This window comes from Macrobrachium nipponense, chromosome 26, assembly GCF_015104395.2.
Source record: "Macrobrachium nipponense isolate FS-2020 chromosome 26, ASM1510439v2, whole genome shotgun sequence".
In the NCBI taxonomy this organism is placed as follows: Eukaryota; Metazoa; Arthropoda; class Malacostraca; order Decapoda; family Palaemonidae; genus Macrobrachium; species Macrobrachium nipponense.
Genome location: NC_087215.1, coordinates 70,072,213 through 70,099,712, shown reverse-complemented (window position 1 = coordinate 70,099,712; position 27,500 = coordinate 70,072,213). Strand labels below are relative to the sequence as shown.

The window sequence follows — 27,500 nt, the reverse complement described above, 5'->3', positions numbered from 1 at the left end:
TTTAAAACAACAGCATAATGACGTTTTCCAGTGATTTTGAAGTCTCGAATCATCTGAAAACGAAACAATCAAGTAGCGACTTACGTTACAATGGTTCAATTACGAAATTTCCTACTCTGACGACCATTTTGATTTGTTCTATACCCAGTGCTTAATTATTTTAAAATAACACTCGAAAAATTCGCCATGAAGTCCCGTATATAACAATGACTTTAGTTCATGAATTTATGGATACGACGTCAGGTAAAAAAAAAAAAAAGCACTGATTCTTAACACCATGACCGCAAAATAATGCTTCATTACGGTTCGGTACAATGATGAAATCACAGCCCGGGAAACATTACAATTTTATAAAGGAGAAAATCGTATATCATAATCTTCAGGTATGATAGCCAGAAACAAATAAATAAATATATATAACCATACTTATCTATATATATTATATATATATATATATATATATATATATATATATATGTTTGCAAATATATACACATCTATATATAATACATACCATATATATTATATATATATATATATATATATATATATATATATATATATATATATATATATATATACGTGTGTGCATGTATATGTGGGTGTGGATTAATGTCCTCGTGACTCAAAGATTATATATATATATATATATATATATATATATATATATATATACATAAATATATATAATATATATATATATATATATATATATATATATATATATATATATATACATACACACACATCAGTCCATGAACTCACACAATTTCCGATATCCTGCAGCTGATGATAATTTAAATAATTTATATCTATTACGAAATTCACATTAATTGTAACTAACGTTACTATCACAAAAATAAAAAGTATTTAACTGGAATAATAATTTAAACCACGAGAAATTATCTCATAATATATTTTATTCGCTCACAACTATTTCCCAACCTCTAATCAAACCTATTAATAACTTTAACTACACACACTATCAACAATCTTGCATATGCATCAATGAAAAGTTGTAAGAATTGCGCGAAGTGAATGGGGGAAGGGGGAGAAGGGGGGGGGGGGGGTGGGGGGTGGGGGGAGGGGCGGTAACGTACCTATTACCGATAACAATCTCATACATCTAACAAAAAGAGGTGCAAGGCTGCGGTGTAACCCAAATTATTATCGACAAAAAATCGGGACCTTGGCAGAGAACAATATAAAACTAAATAGTTACAGAAACAATGATAAATCCCTAAGGAATACAAAGGACTTCTTCTTCTTCTTCTTCTTCTTCTTCTCCTTCTCCTCCTCCTCCTCCTCCTCCTCCTCCCTTCTCTTCACCGCTCCCCAGACCTGAGCGGGAACCGGCCGTTTACAAGGAGAGCTTACGCAGGCTTTGCAAAGTTCCGAGAAGTCGTGATTACGTGATCCTTGAGGTTTCACTTCCCTCATTTGGGATTTGGCCGGTCAGTTACCGAGGCCTACTGCTGCTGGGGTGCTGCTGCACCTCCTGGGAGCAGCCGCAGCCGCTGCAGCAGCGGCAGGAAGGAGAGGGAGAAAGAGAGAGAGAGGTTAGGGTCACGATGCATTATTTAATTACCGTTGCCATTCTGAACGTCTAGAATATTAGTTATGATTTGGTTTTCACGAGATTTTCTTATTCTTTCAACCTTAGTTTGACTTAGAGAGAGAGAGAGAGAGAGAGAGAGAGGGGGTTTATAGGTCACAATGCCCCTTCTTGAACTTCAGAGAATGAGTTTTACCTCACCTCATGACGAGATCTCTTACTATCTGAGCATAAATGCATATCTACTTAATTTACTTTTATCTTGGGCAGCAAGGAGAGAGAGAGAGAGAGAGAGAGAGAGAGAGAGAGAGAGAGAGAGAGAGAGAGAGAGAGAGAGAGAGAGAGAGAGAGATAATTGCCGGTTCTATTTTGAACTTCCAGAATATAGGTTTCCTTACATTTAGTTTTATTTTCTTATTCTTTTCAACTTTACTGTACCTCAGCTAGGCAAGAGATGACTTATTATTTGCTTGGGTGTAACCAACTGGTCAGTATTTGCTCCCGTTCAAAATACATCCTTAAAATGGACACAAAATACTTTTTATTTTTATTTTCATACAGGGGACAGAATCATAAAAATAACTGGGTCAAAAGTAGACACAAAACGAAACGAGGGTCAATGCAAAATCATATTCAAACACGGAAAAAAAAAACATTGCAATTAAGGAATTTCAGAGCAAAATGATTAAAAAGGCACACAAGGAAAAATGCAAATCTTAGAATATGGAATTTGTATGAAAAATAAAATGATTGAGACTCGTTCAGCATGCATACTCCATGCACTCTGGATTCTCACTGGTTTTACCAAAGACAGAAAAGACGTTTAAAATCCATTACTATAATACTTTCACCTCACAATAAAGTAAAACCTAAGAATGTGCTTTGCTTCAAACGAGAGAAGTCAGTGTGTTGATAATGCAAAACAAGTGAAGCAAATGTGAAGAACTTGAGAAAGAGCAAAACTTGATGAATAAGAAGTTTGTCAAATGAAGAATTCATTACTGACAAACTACTTATCCCTTATGAATCATCTGTTCTCAGTAATGCAAAAGAAGCATTTATACTGTGATATCAAATAAACTCAACACTAAATCGTACCCTTAATAGCAATAAAAAACAAAAAATAGTCTCTTTGCAGCCTTTTCTCTCTCTCTCTCTCTCTCTCTCTCTCTCTCTCTCTCTCTCTCTCTCCTCTCTCTCTCTCCTATCACCACACGAACTGAAAGATCTAAAAAAAAAAAAAATAAAATGACTGACTTTTCTTCATGTGTATGTATTTGCGCTTATAAGAAAACTCTCTCTCTCTCTCTCTCTCTCTCTCTCTCTCTCTCTCTCTCTCTCTCTCTCTCTCTCTCTAAACGAACTGAAAGATTTAACAAAATAAAATGACCGACTTTTCTTCATGTGTATGTATTTGCACTTATAAGAAAACTCTTTCTTTCTCTCTCTCTCTCTCTCTCTCTCTCTCTCTCTCTCTCTCTCTCTCTCTCTCACCACACGAACTGAAAGATCTAAAAAAATAAAATGACTGACTTTTCTTCATGTGTATGTATTTGCGCTTATAAGAAAACTCTCTCTCTCTCTCTCTCTCTCTCTCTCTCTCTCTCTCTCTCTCTCTCTCTCTCTCCCTCCACATCCTTTTCCCCCGCCGATAGCCATCTTCACAGTATTTCGATGTCGACCCGAAAAGAGGAGCATCGACTTCTCCATTTGCCATTGGGACGTTTACAGGTATTGAGGAAGTGTCAAGGAAGTGAGCCTCCATTACAATCAAGTAGCCCCGGGGGCACTTTGAATGCCCTTACCAGTCAAGTGACGTAATGTTATTACCAGCTCGGTTGAGTGTCCTGTTGCGCGCGCTTTTTTTTTTTTTCTCCATACAAATATTTTTATCTTGACCAGGTAATTATCGTCACCTAGCTCTGGTAACCCGGACCCGAGATCGGATACCCGGCCGGGCATCTGATAAAACTATATACCTTTCTCAATTTGGGGGGGTGATTATCGTCACCTCGTTCTGGTACCCGGACCCGAGATCGGGCACTCTAGGCCGGGCATCTGGAAAACTTCACTTCCTTCTCAATTTGGTTCCAGGCGTCGTAGTGACGAGCGTTTTCTAAAAATTAAGAACTAGAGAACTGGAGACGGTATTGTGGGTAGGGCATTGTGGTTAATAAATACTACTACCTTTTGAAGGGAGATTTTTGGCAGCGAATATTTTAGAATATCAGTTCAGCTGCCGTGTGACTGAAGATATTTACCAACGGTGATAAACTGACAGATAAGTACGTGTTTCACTGCAATAATATATATACGTATATATATTTATTTTCCAAACGTTCCCAAGTGTACACACAAGCACTTTTGTTTACTGAAACTCTCTCAGATCAAATGAGTATGATTAATTAGTTGTTAATATAACACCTTCCGTTTTAAAATGTCATCACTTGCTGACAAATATAATAATAATAATAATATAATAATAATAATAATAATAATAATAATAATAATAATAATAATAATAATAATAATAATAATAATAATAATAATAATAATAATAATAACAAATAAATAAATAAATAAATAAATAAAAAAGCAAAACTGATATAGTTAATTTTGGCACCTAACCAAAGTGTTACTGACGGAGACGATATCAAACCTAACTTTTTTCGGCTTCATCACTGATCACCAGAAAAAAAAAACACACACATACACACACACACACATAAACATTACAAGATTAACCCTATCTGCGAACGTACTCGGCAGAAGTAAGCATACTACAGTATACCTATTTTACATGACTTACTTTCGAGTGAGTAATCTCATTTCAGAGCAAATAAACATATTTTAAGTTTCTGACGCAGCAGGGGGCTTTTGTCCCCTGAAAGGAGAAATGACGTAAAGCCTGTTCTCCAACGCATTCCAGGGGCCGCTCGGGGGGGGGGGGGTGCGAATGCTTTAGGATTAGGGAGAATTATGATGATAATAATAATTAGAATAATAAATAATGTCTTATTAAAACAGCGAGGGTCTTCATCACAGGAACAAACTAACAAAATATCAACAAATATCCAATAATAATATTAACAATAAAATAATAATAATAATTACTACCCTCCCTCTTATCAAAATAGACAGCGTCTTCATAACAGAAAATACAACATAAAATCAACAAACACTTTGACAACAATAATAATATAATAACAATAATAATAATAACAATACTTGGGAAGCAGACCCTATCTCAAGCATACTTTATTAAAAGTAATAGCTACTACTTTTATTACTTTTAATAATTAATAATATAATAATAATAATAAAATAATAATAATAATAATAATAATAACAAATGAAGCACGAGTGGAAAGGATTAGTGTACGACCGAGAATGCTTGCTTAAAAGACTGTCAAAGAAGTACACAGGCCGATGAAGATGAAGAATGGGAAGACATCAGGAGTTGATGGCCAAGGTTTGTAAGGTATATCCAGAAGATGGAAAGGTGCCGTAGGGATGGGGGTCTAGGGAATAATTCGTCCACTGGACGAAGATTAAACGTGAGAGGGTTGAGTTTAAAACTTAGCTATGCATAACACTAGGACACCGGGGAAAATACAAAGCAGAATTCCGATTGAGACAATAAGGTGAAATGAATGACAGGTGAGGAGCAATATGGTTATGGACGGAGAGAAGGGTGTTTCGATTAAGAATTCATTATGAAACAGCTGTAGGAACAGTTTTATGTAAGTAAATGAGGGGAAAAAAACGATAGTGGCAAACATGAACCTAGAAAAAGTTTATGACATAATCGATAGTGTGTGTTGTGAGGCACGTAAAACGTATAGGCTTTTGACGGTGATTAAGGTCTTTATTCTGGAAGTAAAGCGTTTCTTAGAATGTGCATAAGGGAGAGTGACTGGCTTGCAGTGAAATCATGTCTCGAAAGAGGTTGTGTTATGCGTCGTAGGCTGTTTAATATCTTTACGGATGGAATAATACGAAAAGCACGAGAGACTTAAACAACAGTTCACCTGAAGAACATAACATAAGCAACGACTGATATAACATGCTACTTGTTCTGCATTAGCACCTTCTTAAGCAACGCGGAAAACTGAAGGCGATTTGGCATACTTCATAAAATCGAAATTTATCTCCTCACTTTCCAAAAGAAGTCCCTCGCCAACTGCGTCTGATTAACCATTCAACGAATAGCAAATCACGAATAGAGAAGAGGGGGGAGGGGTTGAATAGTGGATTTAAACAAGCATTTAGAAATAAGAGTGACGCACATGACAGAATGAATGAAGAGGAGAATCACAGAGTAACTGAGGCAAGGAAGGTAGTCGGAGTTCTGCAGAAGTTGTGGAATACATAAATGTCTAATGAGACTCAAGTTGGAACATCTGAAGGGATTGTTGAGCTGACTACTATTTTTTTTCCCCACATATATGAGGAGTGGCGACTGGATCCGGAAGACGGAATACATAGAGAATTTGTGAATGATAGGGTAGAGGCACAAACTGTGGATAATTAAACAAAGGTATAAAGCTGTGAATTACCATACTGTAGGTGGAAGCTGGGAATGATTATAATTAAGGTGGATTGACTGATTGATTGTGAGTTATCTGGCGTCACAACTACCAGGGTGATTAAGGTGGAATCTGGGAATAATAGAATAGAGGTAAAAAAAAACAGCAATTACAAAATACCGGAAAAATCTACGACTGTTACACTAATGGTAGCAATTGCGAATGACAGAATGATGGGTGAAAGGTTATGAAGAAGTACGATATGACCAAGCGGAGGGAAAAATAAAGTTGGCACTCGTGGGAAGATAGTTCGGCGTTGAGGGGTGAGATCTGTTCAATTCGTCTCTATTTTGATCTGGTCAATTCGTCTCTATTTTGATCTGGTCAATTCGTCTCTATTTCGATCTGGTCAATTCGTCCCCATTTTGATCTGGTCAATTCGTCCCTATTTTGATCTGGTTAATTCGTCTCTATTTAGATCTGGTCAATTCGTCTCTATTTCGATCTGGTCGATTCGTCTCTATTTTGATCTGGTCAATTCGCCTCTATTTCGATCTGGTCAATTCATCCCTATTTTGATCTGGTCAATTCGTGCCTATTTCGATCTGGTCAACTCGTCCCTGTTTTGACGAAATGGCGTATCCCTATTTTTTTTTTTAGGTTTTTGAGTTTTCCAGCCAAAGTGTCTCCGTTTTTACAATCTATAACGTATCAAAATTTCAGCTGCCAGCGTTGTCACATTTACCAACCAAATTTCCTCAGAAGGTGAGCTTATTAGAAGCTCTGAATAATATCAAAATACTGGAGACGCATTTTCTCAGACTGAAGATCAAATAGCTTTCGCCAGTTCGTCAAAACTATGGACGAATTTCCAGACAGAGAATAGGACTTTTTTTTTAAATGAACGAGAAGAAGAATGCTTAAATTGCAGAGACCTTACTGTTCACCAGAGGTCTTCAATTGAGAGACTTTTATTTTCCAAATGCACGAGAGCAGGCAAGATAGGAGTGAGGTTCAGTGCACAGAAGATAAGGAAACATTGTAGAAGTTAAAAGAGTCAATTGTTCAAGCGTTTCAGACAGAGATAATCCACGAATCAGTATCATCATTAACATTATTACAAGGTAAGTTGCGACACTAATCTGGAAATGGAAAAAAGAAAAGAAATAAGACGAAATAGGATGAATTTAACAATGACAACGATGATGCGGTTTTCTTATACATGAGCATTCGATCTCAAGACTGATTGATTTGTTAGTTCTGACTGGCGTCGCAACGACTCGATCTCAAGAGAAACCAACTGGTGGAAAAGTGATGAAAAAATTAAAAATTTAACGCCACCACCACCGCCATCGTCATTGTGCACATTTCTTACACAAATAATATAAAAAAGAGAGTAGTGCCAGAGCAATACGCGTTCCTTACCGACCATCGACCAACTCAGCCATTTATTTTTAGCGTGCTTGTCGATATTACTGTTGTAGTTATTAAAAAATAATAATAAGGTCACTTTGTTACTGGAGAATGCAAGACAGTTCCAGTTCCAGTTCCTGAGGTCAGTTCCGGAGGTCATTTAAAATGTTGGTCGACTGGAACCTCCAACGTCTAAGCGAAGCTGCAATGCATTACTATAGTAGATTCACATCAACCGTGCATGTGCTGTCTAGCCCGTCCATTACGACGCTCCTGATTGGCTGTTGATAAACAAATCACAGGGCTGGAAACTCTGTCTCTCTCGAGAGAGTTCACAAAGGCAGGATGTATAATCCACCTCTCCTGAGGAATACGTCTTTCAAAAGAGGTGGAACATACATCCTACCTATGTGAATTCTCGAGAGAGACTGAGGAGAGTTTCCAGCCCTGTGATTGGTTTATCAACAGCCAATCAGGAGCGTCGTAAGGGACTGGCCATGACATCACATGCACGGCTGATGTGAATCTATTATACCCGAAAATCATTCCTCGTGTATTCTCATAACTTACAGTTTTATCCATTTATTTCTGAATTAGTTTTTACTAGTGACTGACCGCTTCTTTCTGAGTTCCCTATTACATTTTGTTATTTATTTCATAGGGGCTTAATACTCCTTGGAAGCTTGAATTTCAAAAGTCAGTAGCCCCGCTGGGCGTAATCCATATAAACAGGGACCACAATATATATACATATATATAGTATTTATGAATAACTTGATCACGAAGTATATAAAACGTGATGCTATGTATAAATAAAGGTAATGCCACGAAGGAAAATTTAAAGGCGAAAAAGCCAAGAACGTTCGGTCTAACACGACCCTTTACTTAGGCACAACTGATCATACAAAGTAAAAACATAGAACAAGTAGGCTTCATATCCAAACTGACATTACGAGATTAGCATAAGGTCCAATTCACTCTACAGAAACGAAAAAACGCCTGAGGGCAAGATTAGAGATTTTCGGCAGCCACACCTTGGAGGAACACACACGTGGTCAACAGATGATTCATCCAGAAAACAATAAGCTTTGAAAAACAAGGAGACATAAACGACTTAGTAGTAACATCCCGAAAAAATAGAATAAGGATTTAGGCACTGGCTTGTCAAGGCAAATTTTAACCGAAAAAACAATGCATTTTGTATTAGTTAACATGAAATTACAAAAAATGTTCCAAAATGGAACATTTTTGTAAATTTATGTTTATATGTATATATATGTGTATATATATATATATAAATATATATAAATATATATATATATGTATATATATGTATATACATATATGTATATATATATATATATATAGATATATAGTATATAATATATAGATATATAGATATATATATATATATATATATATTATATATATATATATATATATATATATATATATATATATATACAGTCGGATATTAAGAGTGCAAGCAATAATTAAAGTACATCCATGCACACAACGTCCCATAGACTGGAAACGCGTGGTTAAAGGGGGGGAAGGGGGGGAGGGGGAGGGGGGGGGAGGGGGAGGGGGGGGGGGGGGGGGGAGGTAGGGGGGAGGGCTGTTAGAGAGCAAACATGGTCCGAGAATAATAATAGACCGTGGGCCATCTCGAAACGTCCCGCTCTCCCTTGACACTGATTAATAAGGCATGCTGTGGCCACCACTTGGGACACGGAACACCCCCACCCCCGTCTCCCACCCCCCTATCCCCCTCCTCCTCCTCCTCCTCCTCCTCCTCGCACCTGGCACACATGACTTCCGCATATCTCTGCCTCTCTCTTGCTAAATATCGAATCATATATATATATATATAGATATATATATATAGGTAAAGGTAATGCCACGTAGGAAAAATGATAAAGGCGAGACTGCCTGAGTTTCTTAAAGTCTTGCCTCTAGTACAGGCTCCGTTAAGACCTAAAGATCTCAGGCAGTTCTCGTTTTTCATTTTCCACCTCCGCGGCATTAACTTATTTATACACATAGCGTCGTGATCAAGTTATTATCTATATATATAGATATATGTATTATATATATATATATATATATATAGATATATATATATATTAATATATCACACCAAATATAAGCCAAAAATTATCACTTTACACCAATTTCACTGTAAGTTGGGAATAAGTTACACCCAAAGGGAATTTCAGTTAACAAGTTCTTCATATATATATATATATATATATATATATATATAGTATATATATATATATAAGATATGGAATATCTAAACAATGGCAATCACTACAGGGGGGTTGGGAGGGTGGGGCGGGACACACGAAGCAGATGAAGATTAACCTTAGACTAGGAAAACGAACCCATTAAAGACGAACCCTTTAGTGACACCATAGTTTCGCAACTTGGAAACAAAACCCCAAAAAAACATAAATAAAAAAAAAGGCAATGGAGAAAGTCGATACATTTCGATCACTTTCAAACATCTCCAAGTCAAATCAAATCAGAACTGAAATCTGATGAGTGACTGATGCACTGAATTCATACTGCGGGCAGTTGTTCAAATAGGGACTGGAATATACAATTTTAGACCAGGGGCCAAGTGCTGGGATCTAACGAGATCAATCTGCTCTGAAAAGGGAACCGAGGGTTAACAGGCTGGAAAGGAGCTACACTATCCAATAATTGAAAGTCAGATGGAAGGAAGAAAGAGAATATGGACGGAGGTACAGGAAAAAGAATGACAGGTGTTGAAGCTAGGCACCGATGGGACGCTGTAGAGAATCTTAAGCAATGCCTACTGTGCACCGCATGAAGTACACTGATCGCTCTGCCCCTAAAAGGGGAAGGTGATGATAAAATCTACACGGCAGCATATGATAGATCAATCTACGCATGCGCGCTCTATAACCATGGTTTTTTTTTTTTTACTTTAGTTTAAGCCGACCACTGAGTTAATATAAACTCTCCTAGGGCTGGCCAACCGTGTGATTTAATTCCTACTTTGTAAATAAACTGACCACGTCTTCACAACAAGATGACAGACATTGTCCTAATTCCTTTTACGCAAAGCTCCGTTAAAAGCCAAGGAGAAAAGAATGAATTTTATCAGTGTTTGTCACGACGAGAAATCACCCTTCCTTAAATACATACGATTTCAAAGAGCGTAAGCTGTCTTTGACGGGATAATTAGTGCCTTTATTGAAGAGAAAATGAAACACGCGGTCATTAGGAGCATTTCATATAAATACTTTTCGTTTAACCCAACAACAAATTGGGGAGTTTTGAGGAGAAGACGAAACAGAAGTCATGCAGGTTCAAAGGAAAAAAATTCTATTCTTTACGAAAACACTTCTTCTTTAAGAGAGAAATGAACCCTTTTGTATACTACGTATGCAAAATAAACGATATTATCATCTAACATAAAATACTCATAATACTGTGTATTAAAGTTATGATTTAGAATCTAAAAAATCAGGTGGAGATGAAGAGATAACATGCTAGTCACTAACCATGAGCTACACGAGGCCTACGTTAAGAGTGGCAACACAAAAATTAGACAATTATTCATCACGATCAAAAGATTTCTAACTAAATATACGTAACTGCAATACGTGAAGATTTCTAATTAAATACACGTAACTGCAATACGTGAAGATTTCTAATTAGATATACGTAACTGCAATACGTGAAGATTTCTAATTAGATATACGTAACTGCAATACGTGAAGATTTCTAATTAGATATACGTAACTGCAATACGTGAAGATTTCTAATTAAATATACGTAACTGGCTAGCCTTTGGAAAAAGCAATCATTTAGACAAACATAGAATCCAGGAAAAACCAGGGGTAATCCGACCTCCAGCTTACTCAGCGCGCGTGCTAAAATATACGCTGAGATAGAGCGATGTTTCACCAACGGAAATTACAATCAATACGCTTATTTTATTAGAGATAATCGTTCCGTACTGTTCAGCATGCTGATTCGTCGCTTCTTATCAAACTCAGATTAAAGGCTCCGAATGAAGGCTGACCGACTAGTTTATCTCGCTGGAGGTGTCACTCACGCCAGTTGGACCCAGGCAGTCAATCGATCATCAGAATATTAAAACTTCACACTTCACCTTCGCATGTAAACCTTCAAGAAGTAGGAGGAGGAGGAGGAGGAGGAGGAGTGAGGGGGTGGGGACCTAGGTAGGGAGGGAGAAGGGGGGATGGAGGAGGAGGAGGAGGAGGAGGAGGAGGACCCTGGAGTAAGACCACATGCATTCTGGCAGACACGAAGAGTATGGCGAAGGAAACAAGAGGAACTCCATGATTTATTGAGATAAATGCAACAGTCATAAGGCTTAGGGGGGGAAGAAGGGACCCTTATAGTCTAGCTCGGAGGAAGAACTACAGCCGATACTCATTGCTTTCTCTCTCTTTCTCTCTCTCTCTCTCTCTCAAAGGTAGACTGACGTGTTATATATATACTCTTCGCAGTTTCTTTCCGACGAAAGCTTTCAAGGATGCAGAAATCACATCGACGACTCTCTGGCTGTTACAGAAAGCGTGTACCGTGTGCGTGCGTGCGTTTATGCGTGTGTATGTATGTATGTATGTGTGTGTGTGTGAGTGTTTGTACGTGTGTCTGTCTGGCGCGTCCTATAAACAAGCTGCATTATACTCGAACAATGACCAAACTGCAGAACAACGCATATGAGATCCAAATAAAATCCAAAGGAACAAAGAAAAAAAAAGAGAGAGAGAGAGAGAGAGAGAGAGAGAGAGAGAGAGAGAGAGGAGAGAGGAAGCCTTGTAACAAAATAACACCTATCTGCGTCTACCTTGATGGCATCCACACTTCCCAAAAAGATCTCTGCTGACAATTCACACACCCCCCACCCCCCCAAAAACCATTTTCCATTTTCCCGTCCACTAGAACAGCAGCACACATCCCTCCCCCCCACAAAAAAAAAGTTGCAGTAGCAATTGCAATTGCAATAGCAACAACAGCAGCAGTAGCGGTAGCATTATCAGCATATGTTGCTGCTCCCTTGGAGGGAGGGAGGGAGGGAGGGAGGGAGGGAGCAGCAGGGCGGGCGTCAGGGAATCGAACATCTGGCAACCTCGGGTCTCATCGACCACTTGTTGATTTTCAGAGGAGAGACCGTGGCGCGCATGCGCGCTCCGAAGTCCATACCATTCTACCTTCACACATACATACAGACACACACACACACACACACGCGGCACTTCTGGAAACATTAACTACAATAAAAAAAAAAAAAAAAAAAACCAGGTCGGGAATAAGCGTCGTCCCGGAAAAAAAAATTATTGATAATAATGATCATATATAATAATATAAGGTGGGACGGGACGTTCCGCTACGAAAATGCCGAGTCTGTGTGATGGTGACAGATAGACAGATAGGCAAAGCCTCATTTTCCCGCAGACATTGCGCAACCTAACATCAAAACCAATGGTGACGGCGGCGCATCATTATCATCATCATCATCATCATCATCCTCCCCCCCCCCCCCACCCCCCCCCCCCCCCCCCCCCCAATGTGAATGCATCACCGTATGTAGGCCAGTAGTGATGCTTACAACAGCACGGAATCGAACACGCGCTTACATATGCGCTAAGATATCACGTAAATGCATACATACGCAGATTAACATACACGAACCCCACCCCCCCTACATACACATAAATATGCATAAATATATATATATATATATATATATATATATAATATATATATATATATATATATATATATGCAAGTGTGTATGGTTGGGCGTTGGGACTTGTATATACGTACGTATGTATGTATGTGTTAACTTCGCGCGTGTATGCGTGAGTTCGATTTCGTGTTAGTGTAACATCACTACTGCCCTAGATCTCTCTCTCTCTCTCTCTCTCTCTCTCTCTCTCTCTCTCTCTATATATATATATATATATATATATATATATATATATATATATATATATATATATATATCTTGTAAGATTTCGCTCCTAGTGAGCTTAAGTTCATAATAAACAGGGGAGCGAGGAGACTGGAGACCATTTCTTCTTTGTATTTACACTTAAGTTTCGGGAATCTTCTCCCATCTTCAGGGCTATAAATAGAATTAATCTTTACAATTTTAAAAAGTATATATGCTAAAATAAGCTAATAATGATAAGAAATATAGTTTAGTCATTAAGCTAAACGAAAAATAAAAACTACAAAGCGACTTTGAGCTAAAAGTAAATTAAAACACTGCATAACTCAGTAAAATAACAAGTCAAAAAGCAAAACGAAAAATAAATATTATAAAAAAAACAAAGAAAGCGTTTTGCCAGACTTACTGTTAAGAGGTCTGGTTGTTAAGTGATGGAGAACAGCATAGTCAAAAGGCGATGTTAGAGGAATAAAAAAAGGGAGAGAGAGAGAGAGAGAGAGAGAGAGAGAGAGAGAGAGAGAGAGAGAGAGAGAGAATAATGGTGTGGAGGTAGTTTGGTTGTGTAAGCAAGGCGACAGTTTCTTGATGTAAAGAGATTCTAAAGGAAGGAGCGAAAGACAGTCGGTAGCTTGACTAGAGTATTTTGAAATTATTATACATAAAGTCAGTTTTACATGAATTTGAATGGTTCCTTATGGCCGAAAATTATTTTAATTTCAAAATGCAGCCAGTGCGATAACTGACCCATCTGTGGGAATCGATGCGGACTTTCAGTAAGCGTCGGGTAGATCCGGTGTCATTTCCAAAATTACATTTTGGACAAGTATCCTCATAGACAACGAAAGAACGCGTCAACTTCGGAAGGGTGTCTTTGAATTTGAAAAGTCTGCCTATTGTTAAAGGGTTATTGAACACGAACTTGAAATTAACATAGGGGTACAAAGTGCTTAGCGCTGTTTGTCATTTCACGTCTAAAGGCTGCATTTTTTACATATGGCAATGAAAAATCATGAATTTCTTCGGAACTTGAGGACACAATAAACTGGGCTGATAAATCTTGTTTAAAAACTTGTTTGCAATTCTTTCAAAGAGGTCAGAAGGATAACAGTTGTTCATAAAAAATACTTTAAGAAAGGATATTTCATTGTGAAAACTATCCCAATCTGAACACTGGGAATAGGCTCTGAATAAAAGTGTCTTTGCCGAATTCAGCTTGAATGTCATAGAGCAGTTACTAAAGAAGTTAAGACCCAAACCAGTGTACGTCTTTTTTTCCTAAAATACCTGTTAGAAATCTCCCGTTAAAACGTGAAGTACTTATGTCTAAGAAAGGTAGATGATTATTTGATTCCACTTCCATTGTAAACCTAATATTTTGATGAAAAGTGCTGACAAACTCTAAAAACATATCAGCATGGGATTTTTCTTTGAACAATAAAAACGTGTCATCTACGAATCTTCTATAAAAATAGGCCGAAATAACGCTGGACATTGTCTAAGAAAACAGTTCTTCTGGGTGGCTCATAAATATATTGGCTAATGTAAGACCCAGTGGTGACCCCCTTGCCATACCACCAATCTGTTTATACAACTTTTTGTTAAAGACAAAGTGGGTATCAATCACTGCACGCTCAATGCGGCTTCTAAAACTATTGAAATCAAAACCATTGAATACAGTAGTTTCAGTAGGGAAAAGCTTCTTCAGTATAATTTCTATTGTTTCCTTAAGGGGCACGTTTGTAAACAGCGACTCAACATCGAAACTCTCCATGAACGCATTACTACTTTGTTCAAGAATCTCAGGAATGAATTTGGCTAAATTCTGGAGTGTAAAGTGGTTGTTTGTAAGATGACTAAGGAGAGGAACTATAATATCATTCTTCCTAGAAAGTTTCTTAAGTATCATAAAGTCTCCCTGTTTAAAGAATGGAAACCAATTAGTGGCTGTCCAAGACGAAAATGCTTTGTGTGATATACTCTGAATAGTGTGCTGGGCTGCCTTGAAATTTATACTCTGAATAGTGTGCTGGGCTGCCTTGAAATTTATACTCTGAATAGTGTGCTGGGCTGCCTTGAAATTTATACTCTGAATAGTGTGCTGGGCTGCCTTGAAATTTATACTCTGAATAGTGTGCTGGGCTGCCTTGAAATTTATACTCTGAATAGTGTGCTGGGCTGCCTTGAATTTTACTCTGAATAGTTTGCTGGGCTGCCTTGAACTTTATACTTGAATAGTTGCTGGGCTGCCTTGAAAATTATACTTGAATAGTGTTGATGGGCTTGGGCCTTGAATTTATACCTGAATAAAATGGGCTGGGCTGCCTTTGAAAATTTTATCTTGAATAGTGTGCTGGGCTGCTTGAAATTTATACTCCTGGAATAGTTGCGTGGGCTGGCCTTGGAAATTTATACTCTGAATAGTGTGCTGGGCTGGCCTTGAAATTTATACCTCGAAATTTAAGTGTGGCTGCTGCCTGAAATTTATACTTGAATAAAGTTCTGGTGCTGGGCTGCCTTTAAATTTAATAATAATTAAAATTTAAATCTGAATAGTTTTGGTGCCTTTTTGGGCTGCCTTGAAATTTAATACTCGAATTAAGTGTTGCTGGGCTGCCTTTGAAAATTTATTACTCTAATATGTTGGCTGGGCTGGCCTTTGAAATTTATACTCTGGACCAAATAATTGAATAGCTGGGTTCCTTGTAATTTTGAAATTTAATTTCTTCTCCTTGAAATTTATGTGCTTTGCGGCCTCCCTTGAAATTTATACTTGAATAGTGGGTGGCTGGGCCTTGCCTTAAATTTATCTCCTGAATTAATTGTTTCTGGGCTTGCCTTGAAATTTATAACTCTGAATAGTGGTGGCTGGCTGCCTTGAAATTTATTACTCTGAATGTGTGCTTGGCCGCCTTTAAAAATTTTATACTCTGAATAGTGCTGGGCTGCCTTGAAAATTTTTAATAACTCTGAATAGTGTGGGCTGGGGTTTTTACCTTGAATTTATCTTCTTCCAAATTTACTTTGAATAGTGTGGGCTGGGCCTTGCCTTGAAATACTTGACGTGCAGGAAGATTACGGATACAATGAAAAAGACGTTCAAAGGGTACAAAAAAACTGGTAGAAATTAGGTTTGAAATTCGGTAGGCAGAAGTCAAGGCCTAAAGAAAGCATGCATTCTTCCTTTTTTGAAAGTACGTTGTCTGAGTAGTAAGCAACATTATCTTTTGGAGAAAGGAATCTTGGCTGGTTAATACCTCATTTGAAAGCTTAAATTCGTGTACTTCTCGGTTTCCCAGTATCACAGGTGAAGGTTTCCGCTGAAACCCTCGAAATCTGCATTCGTTGACAGAATGAGGTAGGAAGTGTATTGCTGCATTTCCCTAGAAAAACATCTCCGTCCTATTTCATTGGTTGTATTGCTGGGCTCGCTGTCCGCGACGTCGCCGGTTCAAATTCTGCGGTAGAGGGATCTATTTTATTTTCTTCATATATATATATATATATATATATATATATATATATATATATATATATATATATATATATATATATATATATATTTAAACCCTGATTTCCGTGCTTGAGTTCATGGGTTCTGGCGAAAAATGTTTCAAAATCCAGTACCAATATTTAGTGGTAAGGAATTTACTGGGATGGCCGTTTCAATTACGAACGCGCGCACTTACACACACACACCCATATAATATATATATATATATATATATATATATATATATATATATATATATATATACATATATATATACATATATATATATATATACATATATATATATATATATATATATATATATATATTCAAATTAGCCATTTCCATTTCCCTTGACATGGGGTAAACTCATAGTTAAAAAATATATATATATAATAATACGCTTTGCTATCACTTCTCGTGCAAAAAACTTCCACAGTACTAGTCCCTTCGTAGGCCTACACACATGTTAAATGTCCCCTTACGACGGGAGCCCCTAACACTTCTACTCTCTAGCAGTTTCTGAGTCTTCCCCTCCTGTCCACTAACTTATCTACTGATTAAGTAATAGTAACAACACTCGTCATTCTTTCAACATGACCTAACAACACAGACGAGCACACGTTCATGTTAGCGTTGCAATATCTTCCTCGCATGTGTCAACATATATATGGCGAATGCGGACACTCTAAACGTTAACACTTGCAACGCCAGAAGACTATCTAAAAATACACTCAACTGCAAATTGTCAACATCGAAACGCCGTAACTGCAACACTGTTAAAACTCCCTGACTTGACATTTGTAGAAAGTAATTTCCATAACTACAGGGCTAGTTACCAAATTTGGAATTCCAAATTAGATTGATAGCAAGTTTATCGCCACCTCTCTCTCTCTCTTCTCTCTCTCTCTCTCTCTCTCTCGCCTCTCTTCTCCTCTCTATAACTCTTCTCTCTCTCTGTGACTCTTAACTCCTTGGAAGCGTCTCTTGGTTCTCTTACGGAATAATTGCTCCCGTTGATATCCCAGCGTACAATTCCCTCTTTGTGTCAGGGTTCCTCTAGAAGGGAACAATATCGCTTGGCCTCCTGTGCTTAAAGAAATGTATCCCCACCCCCCCCCCCCCCCGGTTTCCAAATCCCCCTGATCATTCTCTTTCCCTTCAAAGTACCCGTCGGTTCCCTTTGATCGCTTCACATCCAAGTATCTGAAGGGTTTGTTCGGGTCCCTCAATCGGCAGTTCTGCGAATCGGAAATTCGGGCAAAGAAATCGCGAACTCTAATCCTCCCAGTTACGCTTCATATAGGAAAAATCGCTTCGAAAGAAAAATAAATAAAAAAAAAAGAATAACGAAAAACAATTACATAATAGATTGAAAAAAAGTAGCTTCGGACTAACTAAAATTTTTTTTTTTTTCGAAATGACTCTCCACCCGTTATTAATGATAAAAGACTCCCCAGGAGAGAGAAGAGAGAGAGAGAGAAGAGAGCAGGAGAGAGAGATAGAGAGAGGAGAGAGAGAGCGAGAGAGAGAGAGAGATCGTGCGGCGAACGGAAATAACAACTGTAAAGGACATGCAATGACGTACACAAACACAAACAAATATTTAGTTACACACACACACACACACACACACACACATATATATATATATATATATATATATATATATATATATATATATATATATATATATGGCGTTCATTATGAAGACGTAAGAGGAGGTAAAGGAAATATAGACAGAAGAGATCTCACTTATTTAAAAGAAAAAATAAAATCAATAGAACTGTATTCAAATGCAAGGAGAATAGTATAGAGTACTATTAGTAGATTCACATCAACCGCGCATTTGACATCTAGGCCAGTCTATTACGACGCGCTTGATTGGTTGTTGATAAGCCAATCACAGGGCTGGAAACTCTTAGTCTCCCTCGAGAGTTCAACACACAGGCAGGATGTATGTTCCAATACCTCAGCAGAGATGGAACATACATCCTGCCTATGTGAACTCTCTCGAGAGAGACTGAGGAGAGTTTCCAGCCCTGTGATTGGCTTATCAACAGCCAATCAGGAGCGTCGTAAGGGACTGGTCTAGACATCACATGCACGGCTGATGTGGATCTACTATAGTAATGCAGTGCATCTTCGCTTAAACTTTTTAAGCTCCAATAGGACGACTTCCTATTGGAGGAAGGCTGTTCCACAGTCCAGCGGTGAGGAGGAATAAAGGACCTCCGGAATACATCTGAGAGAGAATGTACAAGAAACCCTAAATAAATTCCACAAAATGTATATATTAATTTGCGTAATATATATATATAATATATATATATATATATATATATATATATACATATAGATATAGATATATATATATGGATATAGATATCTATGATATATATCTAAATATTTATATATATATATATACTATTATATATATATATATATATATATATATATATATACATACATATATATATATATATATATATATATATATATCAGAAATATATATATATATATATATATTTATTTATATATATATATATATATATATATATATATATATGTGTGTGTGTGTGTGTGTGTACATTTATACATATATATCTGTACATATATGTATGTATATATACATATATATGTAAAACTAATTAAAAGTTGAAATCGCAAGCATATCCAAGCTTCCTCTAGTCACCAAGCGCATTTTTCAATTAAGGCTTCAATAACAGCGTGTAAGTAGACCTTTTAAAAAACCTTATTCCCATTTTTTTTTTTACTGACCAACCTGAATACGAAACTACCAACAACCAAAAGGGATCTACAAAAATAAATAAAAATAAAAAAAAATAAAAAATTTACATTTGCCAAACGAAAAAAACATAAAAGTGCAATCGGCAAGTATGTCGAAACACTTTTTACGTGCAATCTCCAGAAATTTAGATTTCGAATTCCTGAAATATGGCAGCGGCATTTAAAAAAAAAAAAAAAAAAAAAAAAAAAAAAGGCTTCCGGCATACAATCCCCAAAGGTCAAATGTCAGTCGCCCCCCCCCCCCCCCCCAACAAATGCCCCAGGCCGGAAGACCTCACTGACCAAAATCAGAGCCCCGTAGCGAAACCAACGCGACAGGCACATCTGGCGTCTCAAATTCTGGGGTCGAAAGTCGTCATCGGGCAGACATTTTTGTAGGAATGGCAAATGACGTCCAGTCCACTATTGTCTGTTTATATTATGGTATAGGTTAAGGAACTTTGCATCCGATGCCATTTTGGGCATTTATATGCTAGAAACATACCAATATTAAATTCTCAACATAAAGAGTTGTTTTACGATCGATTTAATATATCTAACTCGAGAGTATTAAAAATATCAAAAGCGTAATATCGACGGAATGTCATCTGGAAAACTAAAACTGCAAGACGTTATAACAACTTATTAAGTAGTGTATCAATTCTAGTATCAGTAATAATAATAATAATAATAATAATAATAATAATAATAATAATAATAATAATAATAATAATAATAATAATTACATTTTGGGAGAAGATCCTCTTTTAAACAAATTCTGTTGAATAAAATGGCAGAATTCAGCGAATTAATCTTATATATGATCTTTTCTATTTTTCTTATTACCCGCTTTTCTGGCATTATCCCCAATAAGAATATTGGCCAATTATTGCAAAGTATCGCTGAGCCAGAAAAGCGAGTAGTAGTAGTAGTGTAGTAATAATAATAATAATAATAATAATAATAATAATAATAATAATAATAATAATAATAATAATAATAATAATAATGACAACAACAACAATAATAATAATAAAAGGGAGCATTGATTATCACATATAAGCTTTAAAATAATAACCATAAATCATATTACACTAGTAAAGTATAATAACAATAACAACATATATAACATATATTTATTATTATTATTATTATTATTATTATTATTATTATTATTATTATTATTATTATTATTATTATTATTATTATTATTATTATTATTATTATTATTTTTATTATTATTATCATATTATTATTATTATTACTATTAGAAAAGCGGCACTAAAACATCACACATAACATTTAAAATTATACCTTAAATCATATTACACTATTCAAAAGAAGCATAAAAACCATTCTCAATCAAAGTAATTAAGCTATTGTAAAACATACAATTATTTTCCTCATCAAGGCACCGTACACTCTTTCAGGGCGCGAATCTAAACCCTATTTTTCTATATATATATATATATATATATATATATATATATATATATATATATATATATATATATATATATATATATAAAACTCTATATAAGAAGCACGATACCTTCGGAACCTTATCGATTTCCCAGTAAAATCAAACGGAGCTTTTCCACACTTTTACAAAGCTTTCTGTTTATTAGCTTAATATTTGAAAATTAGGGATGATGTGAAGATTAACGAAGCCAGTGTTTTTCAAGACAATATTGAACCATCTTGATTTATATAGTTGTGTGTATATATATATATATATATATATATATATATATATATACATATATATGATATATATAGTCTTGAAAATAGTGGGTTAACTAAACATGACATGATCCAAAATTTGAAATCTTTCTTGACCAAGTTATTAAGTTACAAGTGGCCTCATAGCTACCAAATGCAAACCGTTGAATCTATCCGACAGACTTCTTATCACGATATATATATATATATATATATATATATATATATATATATATATATATATATATATAAACTCTATATAAGAAGCACGATACCTTCGGAACCTTCTCGATTTCCCAGTAAAATCAAACATGTAGCTTTTCCACACTTTTACAAAGCTTTCTGTTTATTAGCTTAATATTTGAAAATTAGGGATCATGTGAAGATTAGCGAAGCCAGTATTTTTCATGACAATATTAAACCACATTGATTTATATAGTTGTGTGTGTGTATATATATATATATATATATATATATAGTATATATATATATACATATATATATGTATATATTAGTCTTGAAAAATAGTGGGTTAACTAAACATGACATGATCCAAAATTTGAAATCTTTCTTGACCAAGTTATTAAGTTACAAGTGGCCTCATAGCTACCAAATGCAAACCGTTGAATCTATCCGACAGACTCCTTATCACGAGAATATTTCTTCTGCTTAAGTTCTACAATTGTACATCGCAGTCCCTTTGCTGCAAAAAAATAACACCCCTCTCTCCTCATTTTCATTCCTCTAATAACTCAGGTTGTGGCCATAATTGAGCGCCATACATTTATAAAAAATATTATTCAAATTGAAATGAAATAAGATAACATCTTCATAAACAAAATGAATACTCGTAACAAATATTTACATAACAAGATACATAGATACAACTTTAAGGTAAAAAATAGAATTTTCGTAAAATAAATAAATAAGTAAAAAGGTACATAGATACAACTTTAAGATAAACAATGATTAAATAAAAAGATACACAGATATAACTTCAAGATGAAAATGGAATTTTCGTTAAAAAATTAAATAAAAGATACATACATACAACTTTAAGATAAAAAATGAAATGTTCGTTTAAAAAAAATAAACAAAATGATACAGAGATAGAACTTTAAGATAAAAAATGAAATTTTCGTTAAAAAATTTAAATAAAAACATACAGATACAATTTAAGATAAAAATTGAAATTTTCATTAAAAACAGATAAAAAATATAGATACAACAATAAAAAAAAACATGAAATTTTCGAAAAGAAAAAAATAGATAAAAATTACACACAACAATAAAAAAACATGATATTTTCTTAACAAAAATTCACATAAAAGTACATAGACAACAACAAAGAAGAACAAACAAACAAACAAACAAACAACTACTATATTTTAGTAACAAACACGTACATAAAAAGATACACAAATGCAAAGAATAAGATCTAATGTAATCCACATACAACTTGGGTCAACAGACCAAATAAATCAAATAGTAGCATCTGGCTTTGACGTCATAATACTGTATCCCGGTAACTGTACTATAGTAGATTCACATCACGCGTGCATTTGATGTCTAGGCCCGTCCCTTACGACGCTCCTGATTGGCTGTTGATAGCCAATCGCAGGGCTGGAAACTCTCAGTCTCTCTCGAGAGTTCACATGGATAGGATCTATGTTACACCTCTCCTGAGATACGTCTTCCAGCCCTGTGATTGGCTTATCAACAGCCAATCAGGAGCGTCGTAAGGGACTGGCTTAGACATCAAATGCACGGTTGATGTGAATCTACTATAGGTATAAATATGTCGCGGCAGGTTGTGTCGACTGTCATCGGGTTACGAAACTGAGAAGATGATTCAGAATGTGCCTTTTATTATTATTATAATTATCAATATCATTATATATATATATATATATATATATATATATATATATATATATATATATATATATATATATATATATATATACTACACACACGTATATATATACATATATACTATATATATATGCTATGATATATATATATATATATATATATATATGATTTAAATACTGGTAAATATTGGCATTTCCTTCCTTCACTCAAATATGAGCAAATGTAAAAATCTAAAAAGAGAGAGAGAGAGAGAGAGAGAGAGAGAGAGAGAGAGCGAGAGAGAGGAGAGAGAGAGAGAGAGGAGGACGAACCTCTGGAAAGGGAGCCTCTCCTCAGAAGGCGAGGTAGAGAAGGAACGAGATCTGCGTAACTGATATCAAAATTCAGGCCGACTTCACCGACGACGTCAGTCGGATGTCGCTCTGGAGTCCAGGAATCCGAGAGGACGTCAAAGGAAGCCGCCTGACGTCGTCTCCCCCGCTGGATCGTAAACAGTTACAGGATGGAGGGAGGGAGGGAGGGATCTATCCTCCCAGATAAGATCTGGAGGAGGGGAAAATACATATTACATCTCTGTATAAATTGTAGTGCCACATACCAACGAACTCCTCGATTTCTTGACATTTGTTTTCCTCGTAGTGTTGTGGGTTTCCGTACTAGCGCGCGAGGGCTTCAAATCACGGGAAATAATAATATAAAGAATGTAAAGACGCTATACATTCACAGGCAAAGGCGAATTTACTTCGGTGACACTGGCCGCTTCCCAAACTCGCAACGCGACAGTAGAACCCGTAATGGGATGACTATTACTAAAGATAAGTTGCCGCTAATACAATCTAACTTTTCAAATAACTTGACTACCTATCTATTTATTTATCTATAATAATAAAATCCGGTGGATCTTGCCTGTCCTCCCCCCGGTGAGAGTAGGGGAGACATAGCACAGCAACCCTCCCCCCTCCAGACCGGTTTGTCCGTCCCGGGTGGTGGGCGGGATAGGTAGGGGAACGGGAGGTTAGGGGCATCCACCTCCTCCTGCAAACCTGTTTGTCCGATCTAGATGGGGCGGGGTAGGTAGAGGATCGGGGGAGTAGGGGAGCCCTTCACCCTTCTCCTGCAAACCTGTTTGTTAACCCCTGGTGGTGGGAAGGGTAGGGTAACCGGATGGTAGAGGAGACATCCACCCTCCTCCTGCAAACCTGCCTCTCCGCACCGGGTGGTTTGGAGTAGGTAAGGGATCAGGAGGGTAGGGGAGCCAACCAACTCGTAGCGAAATATATGTCCATGGCAGTTAATATGTACTCATTTATGTTCACAACCCCACTTTGATCTCTTCAATGATAAGAGTGTCTTAAGTACTACATGCAACTCGCTTTAAAATTCTGGGTGTCATTCTTCATTTCAATTTCATTTTTGAGAAACATATATCTCTCTCTCATTCAGCTGCACAAACACAGCCGGTGTACGGAGCCTTGCAAGAATCATGCAGACTTCTTCTCAGTCCTGAGGAAATTTGTCAAAGCTCCAGATTCTTTCGTGTTCCGAATATTGTTTGGAGTTTGGCCATCAGCGGCTCCCTCGCATCTTCGACCTCTAGACGAGAAATTGTGTTCTGTAAAAATTTTTTATCGCAATCTTGAGATTCATCACTGTCCATACTGATTCCTGGTCATCGTTTGCAGTCAGGTCTTCCCTACCTGTAACAAGATCTCCCCAACCTGTAAACATTCTCTATGTAATACTAGACGTGCAGTTAATTCTACGTCTTGGCCTCCTTTTTTTTCTGGAACATTCGAAATCATAAGAAATAGTATTTCAATGTCATTCGTACTGCAAGCACTTTCAACCATTAAAAGCTAAACTACTTCGTTGCACAATGCAAGCATCCATACGAGAAACTGCTACCAAATGACAAATGAGGAGAGAGGCAAGGTATGACATGAATGATAAAAACACAAAGGAAACTAAACCGAATGACCTAGTGGAATGAAGATGGACATAATCGGAAAATCGACCGTATAAATAGATACTGACATATATAACGAATTACAGTGGCATACGTCTTGCTTTAACTGAGAAAGTTACCTGTTATACAACACTGAGAAGATCCTCTGTATGAAACTCTGTCCAGAACATCTGTCTACAAAACTGTAAAGAATCTCTGTCTACAACACTGTCACGAACCTGTTTACAAAACTGTCAAGAACCTCTGTCAAAAAAATTGCCAAGAGCCCTTGTCTAAAACAGTCAAAAACCTGTCTACATCACTGCCAAGCACCTGTCTAAAACAGTGACTACAACACTATCAAGCACCACTGTCTAAAACTCTGTCTACAAAACTGTCAAGAACCTCTGTCGACAACACAGCCAAGAACCAGGAACCCTGCTGCGCGGTTTTGTGGCAAATGGATCGCCCGACCTCTGGTAATGGCCAGTGTGACAAAGTGGCACCTTGGCGGAATATGTGTGTCATACATGGCTGAATACTCCGGGAGAGAGAGAGAGAGAGAGAGAGAGAGAGAGAGAGAGAAGAGAGAGAGAGAGAGAGAGGAAAATATCTTCTGATACACTTATATTCATGAGCACTACATCATTTTCCGCCTACACAGACATACGCACACATACACATGCGCGCGCAGAGAGAGAGAGAGAGAGAGAGAGAGAGAGGGGGGGAAATGTTTACCGGTACACTCATGTTTTTTTCAAACATTTGCCTTCACGAGAGAGAGAGAGAGGAGAGAGAGAGAGAGAGAGAGAGAGAGAGAGAGTAAAATGTTTACCGGTACATTCTTATTTTTTCCAAACATTTGCCTACACGGAGAGAGAGAGAGAGAGAGAGAGAGAGAGAGAGAGAGAGAGAGAGAGAGAGAGAGAGCATTACGTATATTTTCCACCTACACGAGAGAGAGAGAGAGAGAGAGAGAGAGAGAGAGAGAGAGAGAGAGAGAGTTACGCATTTTATTTCGGAGGCTGGAATGCACATATGCATGCATTAAGCAAGCACAGAACAGACCACACACACACACACACACACACAGTATATAGGCCACGTTGCATGAACAACACGCCTTTACAAAAAGTATTCCTACGCGGAATTAACAGTCACAGCATCCACAGTGCCTTATGGAATGTCAGTGCTTATTTCACATATGGTGTTTTTTTTTCCATCGGCCATTAATTTTTTTTCATCGGCCATTTTATTTTTTTTCATCGGCCATTTTATTTTTTTCCGGTATTTTTTTTTTATGGGAGAGCGCGCCAAGTTTTATAAAGCACTTCTCTTTTAGAGGATGGTCTCAAATTACTTTTTTATTTTTATTTTTATTCTTTTTTATTCGGATGTCAAAAAGCACTCAGTCGAGTCGGACATAGAGGCATAAATGAAGACAAATGTCGTAAAACAATAGAATTTAAAGGGAAAGATTTAAAATGCTCTTATTCGTTATTCTCTTAACAAGAGTGAGGAACTAACAACGCTAGTTCTCCTATGGCCTATTACTCCAGTTAGACTCGTTGAGCATAACATGCTTTATAATTATTTACCTCTATCCGTAACCCCCTCCTCTTTCTGTTTTTATATATATTCCTTTGAATGTGGGAGGGAATTTTAGGGAGGGGGGGGGGGGCGGGGGGGGGGCCGTGGAGGGAAGGGCCAACTCTTAGATGGGGCGTGGTAATGCAAAGGTTGAGGACCACTGCCCTATAAGTACCAGAGACTGGCAGGGATGATGTCGGGTGACAAACATCCGCGAAAATAAAATAAAAAATATTATTAAAAAGTAGAGCCCTTTGGACCGAATCTAACCTATATAGATACCCTTCCCTCACTGTGACTCATTCCAATTTGAAATATGCCTCTTATTACCTAGCATATTCCTACGCATTTAAATTCGCTTATTAAAACATTCTCATAGTAGCACGAATCTTGAAATGGAGAAACAAATCCACAGTTATGTATATATACGTAGATTTCAAGATAAATCTATACAGATTCCCGAAAGCTCCCTGTACATCTATTTCAAGATAAATCTGTAGAGATAGCTTTCGGGAATCTGTTCCCGACCCCTTTTCAAAAATCTGCACAGATAACATACCCATTTTCATGAATCTGTACAGATAGCTTTCGGGAATCTGTTCGATATCCCTTTTCATGAATCTGTACAG

The 27,500-nt window shown here is 36.8% G+C and overlaps 1 protein-coding gene across 1 annotated transcript in view; it reads left to right on the top strand.

Annotated features, from left to right (window-relative positions):
• Nucleotides 1-27,500, top strand: part of LOC135199714 (uncharacterized) — a 195,723-nt gene that overhangs the window by 6,419 nt on the left and 161,804 nt on the right. The window lies entirely within an intron of this gene.